The 20,838-nt window shown below is 49.7% G+C and overlaps 1 protein-coding gene across 3 annotated transcripts in view; it reads right to left on the bottom strand.

The window, feature by feature from the left end:
* Positions 1-20,838, bottom strand: part of PTP4A3 (protein tyrosine phosphatase 4A3) — a 41,997-nt gene that overhangs the window by 20,844 nt on the left and 315 nt on the right. The window contains exon 1 of one of the 3 annotated variants that reach the window (XM_077189490.1): positions 17,151-17,316. The exons of 1 other annotated variant lie outside the window; for it this stretch is intronic. The gene's annotated coding sequence lies outside the window, so the exon portion shown is untranslated. Of the gene's footprint in view, positions 1-17,123; positions 17,317-20,838 lie in introns of those variants that run through there. One more of the 3 variants, XM_077189479.1, reaches the window with a different exon arrangement.

The raw sequence follows: 20,838 nt of genomic DNA on the forward strand, positions 1-20,838 counted from the left end.
CAGGAAGTACCCAGGAAAGCTTACTCACCAGCATGCCTTGCCTTTCATCTAGATTTTTGCATAAATCTGGTGCTGCCAGGGAAATGCAAATTCCCTGGAGTAAGTGGAGCGTTTGAAGGTGCTGGCTGCTCTGACGCGCCAGGCAAGGAAGCGACGCTTTTATCACCTGAAAACTAAATAAAGGCTGAGATGTGAAGCCTCCCCACCCTGCTAAGCAGGAAAACTTCCTCAGCTCCTAGGGCCGGATCCAGCAGGGATGGGACAGGCAGGATGCAGCGTTTCATCCGTGCTCTGCACATCCTCCCCAGCCCCAGGGGTGAGCTTTAATGGCCTGGAGACACGCAAGCTGCTCCAGCTCTGCTTGGCTTCCCGGCTCCGCTTGGCTCCCGGATGGTTTCTGAGGCATTTTGACACCCTGGCGTGGGTGGCATTTCCAAGCCACCCTTGCTGTGCTGGAGCAGGCTCTAATCGAGCTGAAAGCAAATGAGCTTCCCTGGGTAAAGGAAGCTGCAAGCTCAAATTCATCATTTATGATGAAGCCGACTGATGATAGTCAATGTTTCTGGAAATGCACACACACACACATGCTCTGCCTCTCAGCAGGGAAAAAGGGAAAGGAGGTGAATGAAAAAGCAACCCCAGTAACCAGATGTCTGGGTTAAATACTGGCTTTGAAATCTGTCCAGAATGGTCCCTGTCCCTCTGCTCCCAGGGGCACATAAGAGGGTTTCAGCCTGGGGAGGAGGCAGACAGACATTCCCTGTTCTGTTGGCCATGAGTGTATCCTGGGAGGGTTTTTCTCCACCTCTTTTTCATGCTGCTTCCTAAAGAACCAGGCTGCTGCAAACAAAAAACAAAACATTGAGGAATATCTATGGAGACTTTGCAGAACACCCAGTGCTGAGTTAAGGCTCAATTAATTCCCCCATTGTAAGATCCTTTGGTACAGAGAAAAAGCAAAATTAGGGCATTCCTATTAATATACCTGGTTCCATGCTAAAATCCATACTATTTCACTATCCTAGAAGAAAAACCCTACAGACACAGATGTGTACACAGTACTTCAGCAGCCAGCACAAAGGATGTTTTGCTGCTTCACAAATAATTTAAATTTGGAATTGCACATGACAACTAAGAGCAAAACAAGCCTGGTGTGGGCTGAACCACAGTGGGACAGAGGCAGTGGAGAGGGACTGAAGATGTCCCTTCCAGCCACATGACATGGGGTTCATCTGCTCCAGTGAAAAATCAGCAGGTACTGGTTTGGCTCAGTTCTTCCAGCACGAGGCTGTCTTGGCAAAGGCACCATGGAGTCGATCATGCCTTGGGGGAGTTAAAAAAAAAATAAAAAAGTTTATTTTCAGCTTGATCCGTTCCCAGCCCATGTCTCTACAAACAGGCAGCTGTACTGGCAGGGCACTGTGGGCAGCACTGGGACAGGCAGCCAAGGGTTGCTAAATGAGCTCTGTAATTCAATGCTGAGCCATGGGGTGAAACTCTGTCGTGTGTTCCCATAGGGGAATTTCCCTGGCATTTTCTTTTATCAGCTGGTCAATAAAACATCCCCATCCTGTTTCCAGATCTCCTGTAAGTGTCATTCGTCACACAGATGGAGCACATCCTCTCTGCTGTCATTAGCACGTCCTGGTCTGGCATTTACTAGAAACAGAGGGACTTCCCTCAAGCTCCACCACATAGTGGTACCTGAAAGGTTGTGGGGACCTCAGCAAGAGACCTCCCTGCAAGGTTTGGAAATTCCAACCAACCTGTCCCATGTGGCTGGACCCACAGCCTCCCTGTCTGAGCCTCACAAGCTGGCAGGACTGTGGTGATCTGCATCTGGCTGGGTGCACCCATGGAGCCATCACCTAACTCAAGCACAGAGGAACTCCTGCCCCAAATCTGCTCCCAGGAGACTGGCACAGTGTAAGAAGAGGAGCCTTTAGTTAATACTAAGGATCAACTCTGAGCTCACCCACTTCTCCAGCAAAACTGCAGGCAGGAGCATCATTGTGGCATCGCTGCCTCCAAAGCTGGTGACAACACCTCCAACTCCTCACCAGGAGCACATCCCAGCCACCCTTCCAGCTTGCAGCCACAGCACCCAGGATGAGGAACATTCACAGCATGCAGGACCAGTAGTGCATCCCTCTGATGCCAGGGCATTGATAAAACCCAGGTCTTCAACCTGTCCCCTTCAATAAAACAACAGCTCCATGAAATTCTCCCCTAACTTTAGCAGATACCAATTTTAGCCCAGCTGCCTGCATGACGCCTCTGCTGCATTTTTATGCCTAGCTTCAGGCAATATTCTGATTTTTGTAATGCCTGAAGACAGTTGTGGGGAATACACAGCCATTTTTAAAGCAACGGCAAAAATAAATCGGTGTTTTAAAGGGAAACAGAGTGGGGGGAAAATAGCCTTGTTCTGAAAAAAAATAAAACTACTAAGATTTGCTGACAAAAACCACCAACATGTGAGACACTCCTATTCTGATCCCCATCTCTGAGCCATGAAATCACAAAGCTGGACCATGGGCTGCCCCACTTGTCCACACCTCACTGCCACTCCGTGCTTGTTATCTTGGGGGAATGGAGTGAGGTTACATGGCTGTCCTGTGCAAAAGCTTTTTACACATTTGTTGTCATTCAGATGAGTTTAAAATCGGATTTGTTTTTTTTTTCAACTTTCATTTTTGGAAGTGATTTATCATGCCTCTGCATTTTAGCAGAGAGCATTAAATGGATGGAGGATGCTCAAGAGCAACTCTGGGATATACAGAAGGTATTTCCATGTCACATTAACCCAGCCTTGTACAAGATGAGAATTTGAGACAAACTTTCCAAATCATGCCTTTCTCAATGAGTTCATTTTCAGGAAGCTGTCCCATCCACTAACCTCAAAAAATGTCTCTGGCTCGCATCCATTAAACCAGATAAATGAGAGTTTGTAAGTTCATAACTTGAACTGAAGTCAGAAAGTTTTGTCTTTTGTTTTCTAGAGCTGATTCACGGCCAGCCTGACCCGAAATGTGGGCTTGCTTCAAGTTTTTTGTCATTTCAGGGTTCATTTGCAGTTTAAAGTGATGCTCTTTTCCTGCCTGAAGTTTCCTGTGCTGTCATCCCAGCTCAGTGCTGGCACAGGTTCTCTCTGCACTCCCCAAAGCCTGTGTGGACACACTTTTCAAACTTGATAAAGTGAAATGCCACTGGATTTGCTTCTTTGCCAGAAATTCAGAGGGATGTCAGGCAGGAGAGAGCACCACCTTGAACTTATTTTTATCTCTAGAAAGACATTTGAGCTTTTCCAAATCGAGCTTTTCCTCTCTCTTCTACACCAGTGCAAGAATTGTGAGCTCCCTTATTTCACTGAACCCAGCTGTATTTCTGGTCTGCAGAGTCAACAAGAGGAGCAGCCAGCTTTTTGGCTTCCTTGGAAACTCTGCAGTCCAAGAAAATCAGACGAAACATTTGAATGTGCTCAAGCTTGTTCGTCAACAGTCTGATTTCTGAGGGACCTGACCCCGCGCCCAGGCCGGACGACGCTGCACCGACAGCAAGATTTTTGGGTCCTGTGTGGAATACTCCTGCAACAGCCCTGCTGCCAAGTCTTGCAAAAGTTCCCAGGCTGAGGAGCTGGGCTTGAGGAACATCCACTGCAGGGTTCATGTGAGTTGCTGAAACATCTCAGCTCATGGGGAAGGGTCAGAAGTAGGGAAGGACGTGCATCGTGTTGACTACAACTCAATAAAAGCAACAAAATGCCTACAGAGGATTGTGACATCTCATATTGACTGTCACAGGAAGGCTGAGGTTGGAAAGGACCACCTCCAACCTCCCCAAGGGGCGAAGCATTGCTATGGGCATCTCCCCGCTAATGCCTTGGCACCCTCATGGACATCCTGCAGATCAGATGGTCACTGCAGTCACACATTACCACCATGCCTGGATTGATGGATGAGATCCTGATCCTGGCCACTTGAACTGTGCTCCTCTGAGGAGATGGAGCATCTAAAGCACACTTCTAGAGTTAAAGGATGTAATTTCCTCCCTTTGCCCTGCCCAAGGTCACTGAAGGACATGGACCTGCATGGAGACACAGATCTCCCTTCCCAAATGCCCTCTCTCAGCTCCAAACAGCACCAAACTCTTTCACTAGGGTCCTTCAGAGACAGGAGATGCACCCTCAACCCCAAAATGTGGTGATCGCTCTGGATCCTCCCAAGAGGCTCATCCACAAGGCCCACCTGCGGTGCAGTGCCTGATCATGGCCCAGGATGAGGCATCTGGCTGAGCCTGCAAGGTGGAAAGTTCAAGTGGCTGTTGTTTATTTGGCTTTGCAGAGAGCAGTCGCTCAGGCTGAACGTGGGCCAAGCACCTTCCCATGGCAGGAAATGCTGCTGGAGTCTTTAAATAACCACCAGTGGTCAGGGCTTTGGTTTACAGCTGCTCTGGATGGAAACCATCCCTCACTCTGTGTCTGCTCCAGCTCTCTCCTGGGCGTAAATGTCAACACTTCTCTCATTACCTCCTAGGTCCTCATGTCCATGTCCACCAGCCCCACGTGGAAGCTTGATAGAAGCAGGAAAAGTTCTCCAAGCACAGGCATAAAAATACATGCGGGCTTCTCATCCTCTGTGAAAGATGAATTTTATGTCCTACGGTCAAAGCTTCCCTTTGCTTTTGTGTAAATTTGTAGCTCCCTGGGGCTCTCCTCACCCTCCCATCCTGCTTTAAGGTCCACACACGTCTCCTCACACTCCAACACTGAACCGCACCACCATAAGTGCTCCTCACCTTCCTGCAGCTGGACTGGTGTGTTACCAATTCAAATGATTAAAATCAAGAATAAAATCCTTCCTCCAGGGCAAGTAGAAAATGCCAAGATCTCTCCACAAAGGCTTTTCTCAAGTATTTCCCTGGGGTACTTGAAATCAGAAATCTTGCCAAGAACCTGGGTAGAATGGGTCACCCAGCAAATCCTGCTTTACTGATGGAAAGTTCCCAAAAGCTGGTTCACTGGGAAGTCTGGCTACTTGGGGATTTTGGCTTGCCAAGACTCTGGGGAACATAAATGTTGGGTTTTTTTTTTTTCTTTTGTTACCTATAGCTGTTGTTAACATACTAACCTAAAATGATGGCTGGTGAGAGGAAGCTCTGTAAATAAGCAAAATAACATTTTACAGTTGGAAAACAAGACCTTGTCCTGACCTCCTCTCTTGGGCAGATTCACTGGAGCACAGCAAACCAGTATTTTATTTTAAACTCTGCTTGTAAAAAGTTAAAAAAAGCTGCTTCCTTGACACTTAAGTCAGGTAAGGACACAGCAGGCCAATCTGCCATATAAATAAGCCTGCTCTTGTATACACATGTGTTTTAAAATAAGCTTATGAAATGTAAACACATGGGCTTTAACAAAAAATAATTCAGCCTCACTGAAACCATTTAAGTGGGACTGAGCCAGGCTTCAGAGATCTGCACAGGGCATGCTAACTTTGACCCAAAAACCCCTTAGAGACAAATAGAACACTTTCATAAACATGCAAAAAGGAGCAAAATTCAGTATTTTTCTGAAGGATCATCCCTAGAGCTGCATTTCTGTCTTGGTTATAGGAAGAAGAGATTGGGGGAGGGGGGGGAAAGAGTTTCTTCCAACCCATGTGAGCACGTTCCACACTGCTCACCTTCTTTGTGCCACTGAGATGGGCAATTTTTCTATTTATCCCTGGCCTGTGCACTCCAGGAGAGGAGCCAACCACCAAGAAACTTAGGTTTTAAAAATAAAACACAGCCTTGGCTTCAGAGAGGCAGGTGCAGGGGGGAAAAACTACTTTTAACTCTCATTCTGCAAGAGGGGGAAGCTGGGACCCCTCTGAGTGGTGCTTGTCTGAGTTTAGAAGATTTATTTGGAGTCAGTGGAGACATCTGACTGGTGGTTAATCCTGGTGCTGGGCACTGGGGCTGGGGAAGTGGACATCAAAGCATTCCTGCATCTGCTGGGGAAATGGGAGAGGCGGCAGACAGAGCCCTGCCTCCTCCCTGCACGGCTGCTGGGGCTACAGGCAGCACAGACCTGAGCCTGGGGCTCTCCAGGACCCAGAAAAGCTGTCTAGATGTCTGAGCAACCCCCTGAGGATGGATCTCCCCACTTGATTTGCTGGGGAGATTTCCATCCTGCTGCAAACACAAACATGAGGAGATGCTCCAGCCCTCTGATCATTTTTGTGGTCTCCTCTGGTGCCTCTCTGACAGGTCCATGTATTTCTTGTGCTGAGGACCCCAGACCTGGGCACAGTTCTGCAGGTGGGTCTCACAAGGGCACATTCTGTGATTCTGTGAAGATGAGTTCCCAGCAAGCTCACAAGATCTAGGTGTCCCTAGATCCATCCATCCTGGGATCCATGGTGGAAGCTTTTCCTACCACTGACAGAAGATAGTTCAAACCTCTCGTGAGCTGGTTCGGCAGCAACCCAAGAGTTAGCATCTGGTCTGGAGATGAAGAGCACATTAAGGATTTAGCAGGACCTGACAGCTCATAAAGGGCAGCTATGGTAACTTTGTCAAAGGCTGGCATTCAGGACTTCTCCATCCAAGGAGCCAAACAGCCTCAGGCAAGCTGTCTCGGGGGAGTTCTGGGTACACTGCACAGAATCTCCAACCTTATTAAAGCTCCAAAGACCACAGAATGCAGCTCCTGACCTTCCCCAGAGCAGAAAACGACAAAACGTTTCCTGTTATTTATAGCAGCTGGAGAGCCTGATGGGAAAACCCCACTTGTGAAACGTGGGCTGCTTGCCATGGCTGCTCTCAGGGAACGGTCAGGCTGCTCTGAACTCCAGCCTGGGCAAGAAAACATCCAGAGGCTGCACAAGAGGAACAGGCAAAAGGATCTTGCTCCAGTTGGCTCTTCCAGGTCATGTTTGCATGGCCCAACTTGAATTAGACATGGCTGAGCATCCCAGAGAGGTGGCTTCATCTGTGGGCTACAGGCACATGGCCACCTTTGAGGAGCACAGGTAAACTGTATGAAGCTCCACCTGGATGTAGCTGACCTCACCTAGGAGGCAACTATCAGCCTTTTAGGGAAACTGAGGAGGTGGGCCCCTTTGCCCACCTCCACTAGGTGCCACCTCCTCCTCAAAGCACGGCAGGACAGGCACAGGCATGTTTATCTGCTGGCAGTTGGATTTCCACCACTCTGGCACGCATGGAAGGTGCTTTCCAGCATGTTCAGTCACACAGGTGCAGGAAACCTCTCAGCCCAAGGTGAGCTCTTCCTGCACTGGGATGGGCTTTGCTGCTGGGAGCCTCCCAGCACTGGCCCTGCTGGAGAGGAGCATTTGCTGTCATGCTGTCGAGGAGGATTCCCAAAGCTTCTGTCTTGGGCCAGTGCCAGTGCGGGTGTTCTGCTCGCTCCCAGGCTGAGGGAAGCAAGCTGTTCCTCACACAGGGTTATGGGATGCTGTGAAGGAACTCGCCAGCCATGAGGAGCACCAGCTCTGGAGCTGCCATGATGGTGGCTGAAAGGCTGTGGTGGCACCCAGGGACATGCACTGACCACTGCCCTGCCACAGTCAAAAATAAGCCACCAGGCTGAGGGTAGGGTGACAGTGAGTGTCATCAGGGTCAATGCAGCAGTGAACTGCTGCTGGGATTTAGGAGCACACTGGGAACAGCACAGGTCACACTCTGGAACTTCACCTTCATCATGAAGCTTCTGCTCCTGTCTAGGTAATGATGCTTTGTATAGGATTCAGCTTGAGAGCAGAAATCTGAATTTAGGGGCGGAGGAGCCTCATTAGAGTCATCACAAAAATCACAGAATGGTTTGGGTTAGAAAGAACTTCAAAAGTTGTCTAGCTCAGCAGCATGTACTCCTGCAATGAGCAAGGAGACCTTCCAGCAGATCAAGAGACCATTTCAGTCACCTGGACCCAGGCTTCTTGACAGGCTCCTCCTGTCCTCCTCTGCTACAGCTCTGCTCTTAGTGAATCTGTGTGGCCCCATGGCCAGTGTGGAAGACTGAGACCCTGACACATCTTATCCTCAACAACAAAACCCCAAACCAGAGCCATGGCCAAGGCCTAGGTGCATCTCCAAAGAGCCCAGACAGATCTTCTCCCAGGGAGATCTCAGCCCTTGTGATGGACAAGTTCCTTCTAAATATCCCCAGGCAGTTTGCCTGCAAGTCCAATTAATAACTATATTTTGTCAACAAAGTTGGGTCAGCAGCAATTCATAGACTTCACACTGGTTAACCTTTTCCCACCAAACAAGCCCAGGGATATTTTGACTCTCTGCCCTCAAGAAGTTTATTTGTGTAGGATCCATCCACTTACCAGCTTCCGGCAATGAAAAAACACACAAGGAGCGTAACTGCTTTCTAATAGTTGGGGAAAGATTTGATGGATGTGGCCAAGGCTCCCTGGCACTGGCACTAGAAAAGCAGAACACTTGCCAAAGCCACCTGAGAGAGTCCAAGAGGCTTGTAATTAGCTGAGGAGAGAAATCAGAATGAGTGCAACAGCCCAACCATCGCCCCCAGATGCAACAGTATCTTCTGTGGAGAACCTGGAGGTGTTTTACTTGCTGGAGGCAAATGTGTGGTCTGGGATTGTGGAATATTGAAAGAAGACTCAACAGAGAAGAAACATCAGAGAAAGCCATCCCTGCTTTCAGCCTTGTCCATATGCCATCACCCAGGAGCAGATGACTCAACACCAAACCAGTTCAAGATTCCCCACTGCTTTTCACTGCCCAGGACCACATCTCATCATCTGATGCTCACTGGATTTTGAAGCAAAAGCAGAAGAGAGAGATCAAGGAAAAAGGCTAACTTAGCCTTGGCCTGGTGAGGATTTTACACCTCTCAGAAGAAGGACCAAGGGGAAAGATTTCTCACCTTCCTCCTGAGATGTGTGGGCTGCATCTCTCAGCCCAGATCACAGACTGCAGCAGCTCACAGGGTGTTTCAGCTCCAGGTAGACCAGAAACCTTCACTGTGATTCAAAAGGATTGGCCAAAAGGGATTCAACTTGAGACTCCCTCACTGCCTGGGCTCTCGTGGCAAATGATTAACAGATGCTGCACTGGCTGGGGAGCTCTTCACCCAGACAGAACAGCATCTGGCAGGCCCATTACTGCCTTGTGTGGCGGGTGTGCCCTAGAGAGCCTGGAGATTTATTGCCCAGATATAAAGTGACTGAGCTCTGTCCCAGGAGCACCACGAGGGAAAAGCAGAATTTCTTCATAAAAGAGCCTGCTTATCACAATTTCAATTATTTGCACATGAAGGGGAGGCCAGGAGGGCAAAGGCACCCCAGGGTGATGTGGGGAGGTGACACAGTGCTGGCTCCAGTGGGTGCTGCCAGCTGGAGGAGGGTGTCTGGTTCAGTGAAGGAATGGCCATCCCAGAAAGGGGTAGGGAAAGCTGTGCCTTTTAACAGCAGTTGGGATATTTTCTTCAGCACATTCCTCTCCCTCCAGTAATCTTGTGGGAGCCTGGAAAGACGGGTTGTGAAATGCAATTTCTCCCTGCTGGCAGCTCTGTGGGGATGCCAGGAGCCAGAACAGCCTTGCACAGAGGCAGGACCAGTGTCCATCATGCTGCAAACATGAGACACTGATAATTAAACTGGGAGGTGAGGAAAAAGCCTTTCCCATCATACAGCTCCTCCCTGGCCTGGCTTGCCCCTGCATCAGGATGGACTCAAGAGTGTCTCAGACGAGGTGAAAGGATACAGGGCGTGCTCATAGTGATGCAATATTTACCTCTTGAGATCTGGGTGAGGTCACGCATTTGCATCACTTTGGGCTGTATTTGCTTATGGATAGAGAGCAAAACCCTTCAGGTTTCAGAGTAAATCCCAGTTTGGAGCAGTAACTGGGAGAAGAGTACAGTGTGGGACCCACTGGCTGCTGGGTGACTACTCCAGGCCACATGGGTCCTTATGTGGTGTCTGAAATCTCAGTCCACCCCATGGATGGGCAGAACATTGGGCTGTATCTGGCAGCAGTTTGAGAGGACACTGGTCACAGCCACGTGCTGGGCTGAGCTGTGCACGCTGTGGTGTGTCTGTATGACGTGCCTTCATTCACCTCTGCTTTCAATTAAAGCCACTAATGATTTTAGCAAGAAAAGAATGAACCAAGTGCATCCCTGGCAGGCTCGCTAACGCTGGCCAGATGTGCTGCTCCTGGCAGGTGCCACAGTGGTTGCAAGTGTGCAGGTGGCTTTGCAGGGGGAAAGTAAAAAAAAAAATTAAAAAAAGTAAAAAGAAAAAAAAAGTTATGGGTCACTGCCATCAAACCAAATCTTCCAGACTCAGAAAAACTGAATGGAGCCGGTCCTGGATGCTTTGCGGTCTGGGCTTGGGTGAGGCCCCAGGGCTGTAATGGTTTTATTTAGGGCATGCAATAACCTTTGGCTCCTATTGTATTTGGGTCTGCCAGAAAGGCAGTTGGTCTGGCTGGATTAAAGCTGGTGGCAATTACATGCCAATGCCTCCTCTGTAGCAAGGAAGGGCGAAACCTAAAAAGAAAAAAACGTCATCCCCCTATTTGCCACTTCATGTGGGGACACCCCTTAACCTCCCACGAGCAGAAATCCAGCTCATACTCAGCATTAATGCTTTGAAAAGTTATTGGCAGCACAGTCCAAAAAGGAGGAGAGATGTGGGAATGCTCCTGGTGTCAAAATGCATTTTGTAAGCAACCAGATTCATCCCCTGAAGGACACCCTCTGCCTCGCCCAGCCACCAACCCACCCAGCAGCCTTCCAGCCTTCCCTGCTTCCCCCAGTGAATGTGCCAAATACGAACCAGATGCTCCAAAATGCCTGCTTGAAGACATTCCCTTTCATCTGGTAATTGCTGCTTCCGAGGGAAAAGATTTTAAGTGGTCCTCAAATCCTCTTGAGTGACCCAGACACCTATTTTTGTCCCTTTTGGGCTTCTGAGCATCTTTGGCTCTGGCATCTGAGGCATCCTGCTTCTCCTCATCCCCTCTTCCCGGCAGCTGATGGCCAGTCCCAGACTCCTTGGCCACATTTGCACCCTTAGGACTGGTTTATTGCCATCCACTTGCCATCAGCCACATGCAATCCAATCCCACTCCATGGGTTGCCAGGATGCCACTGAGATGGGCACCACTGCTCCCCCAGCATCAGATGGGCATGGTGCAGGAAAGTCAGGCTGTAGGGTGAAAAAATGAGGTGCAGAAGGCAAAACTAAGATGCTATTTGCAATAAGGGCAGTGATAACAGCTCCATCTAAAACTGCAGCAGAAGAAAATCCACACCCCCCCAAATCTGACCTACACAAGCCTAAACTTAAATGAGGTACATCTGCATTGAGGATTTTCTCTTGTCCTCTTCAGTCACTGCATTTCTAGCTTTGACAAATAATCAACCAGTCCTCAAACCTCAGGCTCTTTATTGCTTGTGGTTCCTTCCCCTTTGTTTCTAAGAAATTAATAACAGGAGGAGAAGGTTGCAAAACACACGCTGACCTCTCCTTTAAATACAGTGAGAAATGAAATAAATAGGGAAAGAGGAACAAGGAAGATCCACTGCAGGCAGAAAATGCCCAGCTGTACCCACTCTGAGTGCTGGAGGCTGTGGATGCTGATTTAGGCAGCGAGAAAATGCAATGCACAAAGCAAACCCAGCGATGAGTGCAGGGTGTGATGCACTCCTGTGCTGGAGCTGCAGCTGTGAAGGAGCCCACGGGCTGCTCAGAAAAGATTCAGGAGGGGAAGTTAATGCCCACCATGATGTGCTAAACAACCATGGCCTGGAGGAGAGGAACTGGGGGTCAAAAATCACTTAATGTGGAAAGATGCGATGAGGTCTGCTGGTTTCCTCCTGGTATGCACTGCTGATGCTCAGTGCCCCATCAGCATCACTCTCCCTGACAGTGGAGATGAGCTTTAGTGGGAATTGTGTTACACCAGCCCAGCAGCTTCACTGGAAATCAGGAGATGAGAATAATCCTGCTAATAAACGGCAGAGGCCAGCTCCTCCTCAATGATGCCAATTTCCGCGTGGTTTAACGAGGGCACAGAATGATGGAAGGACACTGCAGGGGAACATGAAATCCTGCCTCAAACAGACACATGCTGGTGCAGTTTAGATTGGAGAGAAGGAAAAAAAAAAAAAAAAAGTCATAACTAAAGGGAAACTTGGAGGAAATAAGGAGCTGGTGAGTGATGGCACCTGGAGCATCCTTCCTTCCATCAAAGGTACAAGTTCTATCTGCCAAGGTGAAGGCAGAGGTCTAAATTGGGATGGATTAGCCAGCATCTCAGCATCACCAGGAATAAGCACAGAGATCCCAAAGAAAGCACATAAAAGGCAAAGAAAAGCCACGGCAAAGATGCAGCAGTGAAAAGTATGGTGAAAAATTATCATCCTGGGGGGAAAGCAAACACCTTGCAGCTCTTTCATATCATCCTGCATAGTCCTACAGCTCCAAAAGGGGCCAGTGGTAAGGAGCCACGTGTGTATTTTGACCTGATGAACTTTCACATTTTAAATCCACTTCAGCCTTTGAGCAAAGTGCCTGGCACAGCTGTGCTTGGGAAATGTCAGCTTCACAACAGCAGGGCTGAGATTGGCAAGGCCAGGAACATGAGCCCTGGCACTACCAGAAAGGAGAGGGAAAGGTGCTCCTGAAGGCTGCACCAGGAAAAAAAAAAGCTCATCTTCTGCCAAAATGGTGTTTGCATTGCAAAAGAGAAGTGTGCTCATGAAATTAGATAATGGTTTCAAATCAGAGAGCCTTTGTCAGTGGAGAGGATGGTTGGAGTTGTCCTTCTGCAGGCTGGGACCATCCCCCGTGAGGATGTCAAGAGGCAGCATGGTGGATTTTCCTTTTCAATGGGTGAGCTGCAAATCAAGTTGCTGGGGCTGTCTCCACTGCAGGAATGAGGAAGCCCAGATGCCCTCACACCCCTCCCAGCCGTGCTCCACCAGGAGCTCTGGGGTTATTTAGATTGGCAGACCCAGAGCACTTGGCAAAGCCTGCCAGAGGATAAATACCAGAGCAGGGAAAGGAGCCATCCAAGCTAAAAGCCAGTGTGGGTACAAGAAGAACAAGGCCAAATGGGTACGAGTCATCCACAAATAAATTTAAGCTGGAAATGAGAGCAGTTTGTGTCTGTGTGAGCAGCAAGGCTCTGGCAACAGCTTTCCCAGAGGACTTGCCAGGGTCAAACAGCTCATTAGTTTTAAGAAGGAAGCTGGCAGGGGGTTTGTGTCATGGCTGCTTGAAACAGCAGGGGGGGACCAGCCAAAAACTGGTGGTGGCCCTGGAGCTGCTGCCTTCAGCAGGACATGGGTCTGCAGCCACAGCCCACATCCCACCTGAGCTGGTGGGATACGGAGGGATGCGAGCGCATCCGCTCGCTCTTGGAGAGGAAAATAAAAATGCACAGCTCCGTTTTTCCAGCTGACAGGAGCTTAAACACCGGCTGGGAATTGGGCTCAGGGCCCTGTGTGAAATTCAGCTTGGCTTGTCTTGAGACAGCAGCTCTACTCCCCAAGCACCCTACGAGCATTTCGGTAATAGCAGGGAGAATCAGACCTACTTGTCAAGCGTGTTGCTATTTGTGCAAACGCTCTGTACCAGAGGGAAGCTTGAAGAACAAGTCCCCTTTTTATAGTGCGTTGGATGCTGGCAGTGAGCCTGCAAATTAGAAGGAATTCAGAGAGGAGCAATAACAACAACAACAAAAAAGCCTAAGGGGCTGGAGGGATTAGTTTGGGAGGAGAAAAAAAAAAAAAAAAGGAGCTAAGTGTGTGGTCCAGTGGATGTGACTTTGGGTTGGGACAGCACTGGGTTGTGCCCCATCCACAGCAAATCTCCCTGTGCTATGTGCAGGTTTCCCTGTCCTTAAGAGGCAAGATGTGTTCTCTGCCACCTCAGGAGACAACTCTGTCATGCCCACACAGAAAAAAAAAATTATTTAAAAACTATATATATGATATAAAGTTCAGTAAGAAGCTGCCAGATTAAAGGTCAGCCCATGAACGAAGTCAGTTTGAGCTGGAAGCAACTTAGCCATGCAATGAAGAGTGTGTGGGGGAGAACTCCCTACTGCAATGTTTTTTTTTTTAGGGTGGTTATACCCCAAATTAGCTCAGTTCACCTCCAAACCTACGGAACTGTGCAGAGAAGTGCAGCATCCCCATCTGGATGTAGTCTTGCTATCAGCATCCTTATTTTTTGGAGCACTGAGAGAGGCAAGAGTGACCTGGATCATGGGTTTAATCATCAGCCTTCAGCCTGACTGCACTTGCACTGGTGCCAGGGCCCTGGAGAGGGGACTTGGGCAAGAGCCCAGAACTGTCTCTGCAGGGAAAAGCTTGGATGTCCCCAGCTCGGGGTACTCAGCCTCATGGGGACATTCCTGTGACCAAGAAGTTGCACCAGTCTGGATGCAGCAACACATCACCCTGGGGAGCACCAGCACAGGGACATCCAGAGCCTTTCAGGGATGAGACCAACTTTGCAGTTTGTTGACCAAACCTCTCCCTTTTAGTGTCTGTCACACAAGCACAGAAACTGTAATTTGCCACGACGGGATGTAGGAGAGGAGGGGACACAGAGGATGAGACAAGGCTTGCCTTAAATGCCCCCTAACGCCACCTTAAAAAATAATGAACAGGGGGCAGTGGAGGTTACTAGTTTGGTATGAGAATTTTCATGAGCATGAGAAAAAGAAAGACCACATTGCTCCAAAGCTTTTTTTTTTTTTAAGCAAGCTTCAGGGGTTCTGGGAGAGCAAAAGTTTGCTGCAAAGTTTGTTTTCTGTTGTGCCCACGTTACCAAGCAGGGCCGGCCGTGGAATGTGCGGCCAGGGGCACCCGGCTGTGCTGCACCCCTGGGTAAGGCTGGTGGCCAGGTAGGATGGCACAGCCAGGGTCACTGAGCCTTGGGCATTGCCTCCAGCCCACGACATTGCCCAGCCACCCATCTTCCCAGTTTAGCACAACTCTGCTTCCAGCAGTGCCCCATTTCCAACAGTTGTGCTGCACATGCAGCTAATAAATAAACATCATATAGACATCAAAAAGGTGTTTTTTAGATGTTGGGATAATCAGGGCAATCCCCGGCGTGCCAGGGTGCAGTGCGGTAGCCGGCAGCTCCCAAACCCTTCTCTGGAAAAGTTCAAACCCTCAAATACTTGGAATTACTCTTTGAGGGAATTTATTTTAAAGCCGCTTTAACAGCAGCTGGGAATTACCAGGGAGGCACTTTGCTCTGCTATTTCCCAGCTGCTGACCCCGTTCACATGAAGGGGGCCCCGGGCAGCCGCCCAGCTGGGACGCTTGGGGACATGTGCCGAGCCAGCACTGCCTGGAGTTGCACCCAAAATTCCCCTTGTCCCAGCTCGCAGCAAAAGCACAGAAAGGGGCTGCTGTGCGTGGCAGCAGTGAGAAAAATTAACTCCCACATCCAGCAGTGAGGGTGTGAGCTGTGATGTGGTAGGGTTATCTTTTAAGTCCCTGTTCCCATGGGGGCTAAAAATTGCACCCAACCATGTTGCTTCCTCCCCAGAGCAAAAGTAGAACTGGGAGGCTGCGAGCCTCCCAAAAACTAAATCAATGTCCAACGTGTTGGTGGCATGCTGTTTTTTAAGGAACATTTTAGTCTTAAAAAGAAAAGGGTTACTGAGCAAAATCAGTGACAGCAAGTCAGCAGCTAAATGTCATCAGGACTGCGAGCGACAGGTCCTGATGGAAGGTTGGAAAATGCCACCACCAGAGCTGTGGTTGCTCCTCCTGCAAACCTTCCATGTCCCCGTTTCCCTGAGAGGGTTACAGAGCCCTTCTCCCCTCCACACCTACATAGGGACACCATGGCCATCCCACCTGACCCAAGCCCTGGAGATGAGCTGGGAGCCTTGGAATAAGTGCAGGTGGCTGGGTTGGGTCTGGTGGCAGACAGAAGCAACTCCAAGCCCAACAGCTGCCAGATGTGAACCCACCTGCAGCCACCAAGACACTGAAGTGAAGGGGCCCCCAAAGCCACAGGCAAGGGTTGGCCTGATAGGCATCAGCCCCCTGCAGCACTCGTGGCTTTCTTCTCCCTGCTGTCACGCTTGAAAAACATTTGTGGAAAAACACAGCAGAATGAAGAGGGTTTGACTGGCAAGCTGGAGAAGGAGCTGGGGGAAGAAAACAACTTGGCAAGAAAGGAGGAGCTGAAGGACACAAGTGTTCCCATTTTGGTTCCCAACTCCCTAGGGTGCCGCTTGGAGCGTTTATTGACCAACTCGCCTGCCCTCGATGAGCTGGCCTTGCAAAGTGTGGCAGGAGGGAGGCTATTCCTGGTCAAGGCATGTACAGCAGCAGCATTTTCTTAACTCTATAATCAACCAGTGACACACAAAACACGCAAACACACAGTCAAGGACTTTCCTGGAGAGGGCTCTGGCTCTGCAGCTACTGCACCTGCAGCTTCACCACAAAAAGCCATCAGGTGCTCTCATGAAATGCTTCAGTGGTCCCCAAAAAAGAAGAAAAAAAGAGCTAAGTCCAGCCAGGCAGACACAATCTGCTTAAAAAAATCAAGGTGCACCCTTGACTCCAGCAGTGCAGCAGATAGAGAGGACAGAGTTGCCTCTCTCAGTATTAGAAGGAAAATAATCATTGTCACAATAAAAAAAAAAAAAAAAAAAGAGATGCAGCCAGGTCAGGTTCATTAAGGGTGAAAGGCAATGGTTTGACTCCAAAGCCAGCTGTTCTCCCCAGCATTGATACGATCTTCCCAGCACAAGTCTACGCAGGAACTCGTCATCCCCCCGTTCCTTGCAACACGATAGCACAGCACAGCACATCGCCCCCAGCTCCCAAGTTAAACATCTTATTAACTGCAGTGACGTAAAAGAGGAAATCTCCGAGAACTATCACAGAGATGAGAGGGAACACATTTACCATCAATAGGCAATGATACCGGTGCAGAGAGATCTGCACATAAAGCAGCACCCAGCCCCTCCTTCCCCTCCCTCCTCTAATCACTCCATGTCATGGGAAACTAAACCTGACATCCAAACAGCCCCGATACGAGACGCTTGCTGTAAAAATATTTTTAAGATTGAAAAACAACAAAAAAACTTGCCTTCCAGGAAACCATTTGGATACAAACCCTGCGCAGCTGCAGCCACCCTCGGTGTCGTATTCATCCCTCCTGCTTCGGCTTAGAAAACAGGCAGGGTGGGGAAGGGGAAAGGAAATAAAAAAAAAACGGGGAAAAGAAGAAGCGATATTGCAGCTGATGAGCTGCGAGAGGCTGTTGGCAAAGTGGTCCAGCAATCATCTGAAATTCAGACGTCACGTGTGGGTTCTGTCTGCAGCTCCCGCGCAGCCCAGGCTCAGCACTTCGCCCGAGTGCACACGCAGCAATTCCCCGTGCCGAGCTCTCCCGCCCCACTCCCACACGCTTCCCAGCCCGTGCCCCATCCCAACCATACCCAGCAGGTTTTGGCACTGCAAGGTGACCCAGCTGCTCTGGCCACAAAAGTGGATTTCTGCCATGCAAGTGCAGGGCACGCTGAAAAGCATCACTAAGCTGCAAAACCACCCTCCCTTGCAGCTTCTCCACCTAAATCCCAGCCCTGCAGGCAGTGCTGTCTTCTCTACCAGGATGTGTCAGTGGCCACCACCCCACTACATCATCTGGGGCTGGTGGGGGGTCCCACTGGCCTGGAGGAGTGCCCAGAACATGCTGTACCTGCTCCCGAGGCCAGCCTGTCCCTGGGCAACCCCGGGCATGTCCAAAACCAGCCCCTGAGCTCCCTGAGCTGCTGTGCTTGCATCAGAGAGCAGTGGGTGAGCCCAGACTCCTCTGGGGTGAGGTGGCAGCCAGCCTCTTTCTTTCTTTTTCTTCCCTTTAATTTTCATCTGGGACATTGCTTTAGAGCCAAGGGATGCTTCAGGCTCCATCCTGCACTTCCCCATAGTGCAGCAGCTCCTGGGAATGCACCAGGACCAAGCAATGACCAAAGGTCCCTCTCCAAAAAGCCATGACATGGATGCAGAGATCCAGCCCCACCATCCCATCCCCAAAAATCTTCAGGACAACTAAAATGATTTTTTTTTTCTCTGCTTGCACCCATTCTTCACACAAATTAGCAAGAGGAATCAGGAGACTGAATGTTCCACACCGCCTCGGCTTCACCGCCCGGCTGGAGATGCATCGCATGGCACTAAAGTCAGGCAGATACAGTGGGACTAAAAAAAGAGCATGGTTGCTTTTTTTTTTCTTTTAAAGCCGGATTGCCTTTCACGGTGACTATATTTATAGGTAGAGCTGTTGAAATTTTAAGGGCTCCTTGCCACAGGAATCCGGTCGCGTCTCGTGTTCGCAAAGTGGCGTAACTTGGCAAAAATGAACATTTAATAGGCCAATGGGTGCTGCTTCCCTTCCTTAATTTTGGGTTAAATCAGAAAGGGAAAAGGACAAGATGTAAAATTAGCCACGCACACTGCTGCCATGTGCCACAGTCTGTATTTTCCAGATTAGGAGCGTAACGAACACGGGACTTCACACCCTCCCCTAGACCGGCACTTTCCTTTTCCGTCAATGACCAAAAAAACCCAGCTTTCGCGGGTGTTTATTTTTGCTTTCGGTTTGGCTACCCATGGAACACACAAAGCCTCCTCTGCACTTGGTTTTATGGTTGAAAAACCCCGTCAGGGTTCAGCTGCAGAGTGGTAAAACTCGCTCTCCCCATCCAAAGCTGCCCGGGAACACAACCCGCCAACTCGCCGCAGCACACGATGCCCAGAAACCAAGCAGTCTCAGCCCAAAAGTTGGCAGTTTTCTTACACAACAGCATGCTATGCTGCTAAACCCCTTTTTTATTTTAATTTATGCTATAAAAGCGTGTTACACCCTGTCCAAAGACGCTACCACCCCACTGAGCACGTCTGGATGCTAAACTTTGATTCCTGATGACAATGTGTGTATATTTAAGACAAAACCCAAACCATAATTAAAGTTATTGATAGGAGACGATGTTTACTGTTTGCTATTTTAACATCAAGTGCTGTTGGATTTCAAGCCACTGATTTCCATGGCTTGCAGGGGATGATGAAGCTGGAAACACGCCCTGATGTTGGGGTTTTTGATGTCTCTCTGGGCACTTCTGCTGTCAAATCAAAGAAACTCACTTAACATGCCAATCCCAGTGGATGCTTCTCACCCAGGATTGCCTTGACTGGAAGCTGAGTGATTTTTGAGCCATCAAAGCACACATAAAAATAAAAGAGCTGTAACAAAAGCTTTTTGCTTCTGCAAGCAGCCATCTCCCTAAGCAGACCCAACAGGGCGAAGGCTCACGGCACACACCTTTGACACAAGTTAACCAAAGTTAAAGTTTTAATATTCCCAGAAGGAACAAATTTCAGGTTGGAGCACTTATCAAAGATAAAAAGTCTCTTCACTTGCCCAACAGGCAAATTTGGTGGCAACTGAGATCCCCAGAAAGTGGCTGTGTCAGGGACCATGCTGCATCAGCCCCTGCCAGCTGGGCACTCAACTCTGAAGCCAAGTAACAACACCCTGTTAAGCCCCTGGATGTGTATAAATATTGGTGCAGAACATTGCTGAGCCCACAAGACCCTCAGCTTTAAATCCACCTGCAGCATTTTTAATGTAAGCTATTAGCAACGATGTGATTAAAAAATCAGCGATCCTTGTAACAGTGGAATTTAAATCCAGCTCACAACCTGGTAGGGAGATTCATGACATTTCGTATACAAAGAAGCCACTAGCCCCATTTATCCACTCTTTTTCCACTGCTGCCAATAAATATACGACTTCATTAAGGCTCAGTCTTCTTGCTGATCCTCCTTTGGCCAGAAGGATGCACATAAACCCAACCCAACAGCTCCAGACACTCAGTTGCCCTGCTTACACATTTCAGTTCCTTTGAGCAGAAAGATGAAGCTGTAACCAAATGAACCAGAGAAATTGGCAGCAGCACAAACTTGACAGATTCCAGCTAATTGCTTGGATTAGTAATTCCAGTGGCACGCAAAAATCCACTTTACCTACGGCAGAGAAAGGCACGGCATGGGACGTTCTCCAGCTATGTGACCTGCCTGCCCAGGGAATGGGAGCCACTGGCATTCCCAAGCCCCCATGCCATAGCAAGGCCAGGAATGGCTTGTCAGCCTAACGAGACACGTTAAAATACATAATCACTGAATCATCCAGGCTGGAAAAGACCTCCAAGATCACCAAGCGCCACCATCAATGCACCACCACCACGCTCACCACCGAGTGCCATAGCCACGCGTTTTCTGAACACCCCCGGGGATGGTGATTCCACCACTTCCCTCGACAGCCTGCTCTAAACACGAGCCAGGAGAGGCCACCCCCGCCGCAGCTACCGATGCACGGCAGCCCCATCCGTTTGACGGAAACATCCTCAGGGATGGCGAGACCGGGCAGCCGGGAACACGGCGCTTCCCCCCTCGGGCCCCTTATGACACCGATCGCTGCGTCCGGCCCCAGACGGGGGTGGAGAGGCCCCGCGGAGCCCTGACGGTGCCCACGCTGCATCCCACCCACGGAGATGGGCTCTGCCGGGATGCTCTGTGGCCGCACACGGGGTGGGGGACTGCGGCACCGCGCCTGGGCTCCCAGCGGGGAGGGAGCAGCGAGCGGGACCCCCGCACACCGGGGCTGTGGCTCCCCTCCCTTCATTTTGGGTTCAATCTGAAGGTGCCGTAGCCTCGCTGGGGGCCGGGGGGGCACGCACGCTGCTGCCCCCCACCAAAGCCCCAGGATGTCTGCGGCGGAGCCATCAGCCCGCTCCGGTGGGGGA

Source organism: Agelaius phoeniceus, chromosome 1 (genome assembly GCF_051311805.1).
Source record: "Agelaius phoeniceus isolate bAgePho1 chromosome 1, bAgePho1.hap1, whole genome shotgun sequence".
NCBI lineage: Eukaryota > Metazoa > Chordata > Aves > Passeriformes > Icteridae > Agelaius > Agelaius phoeniceus.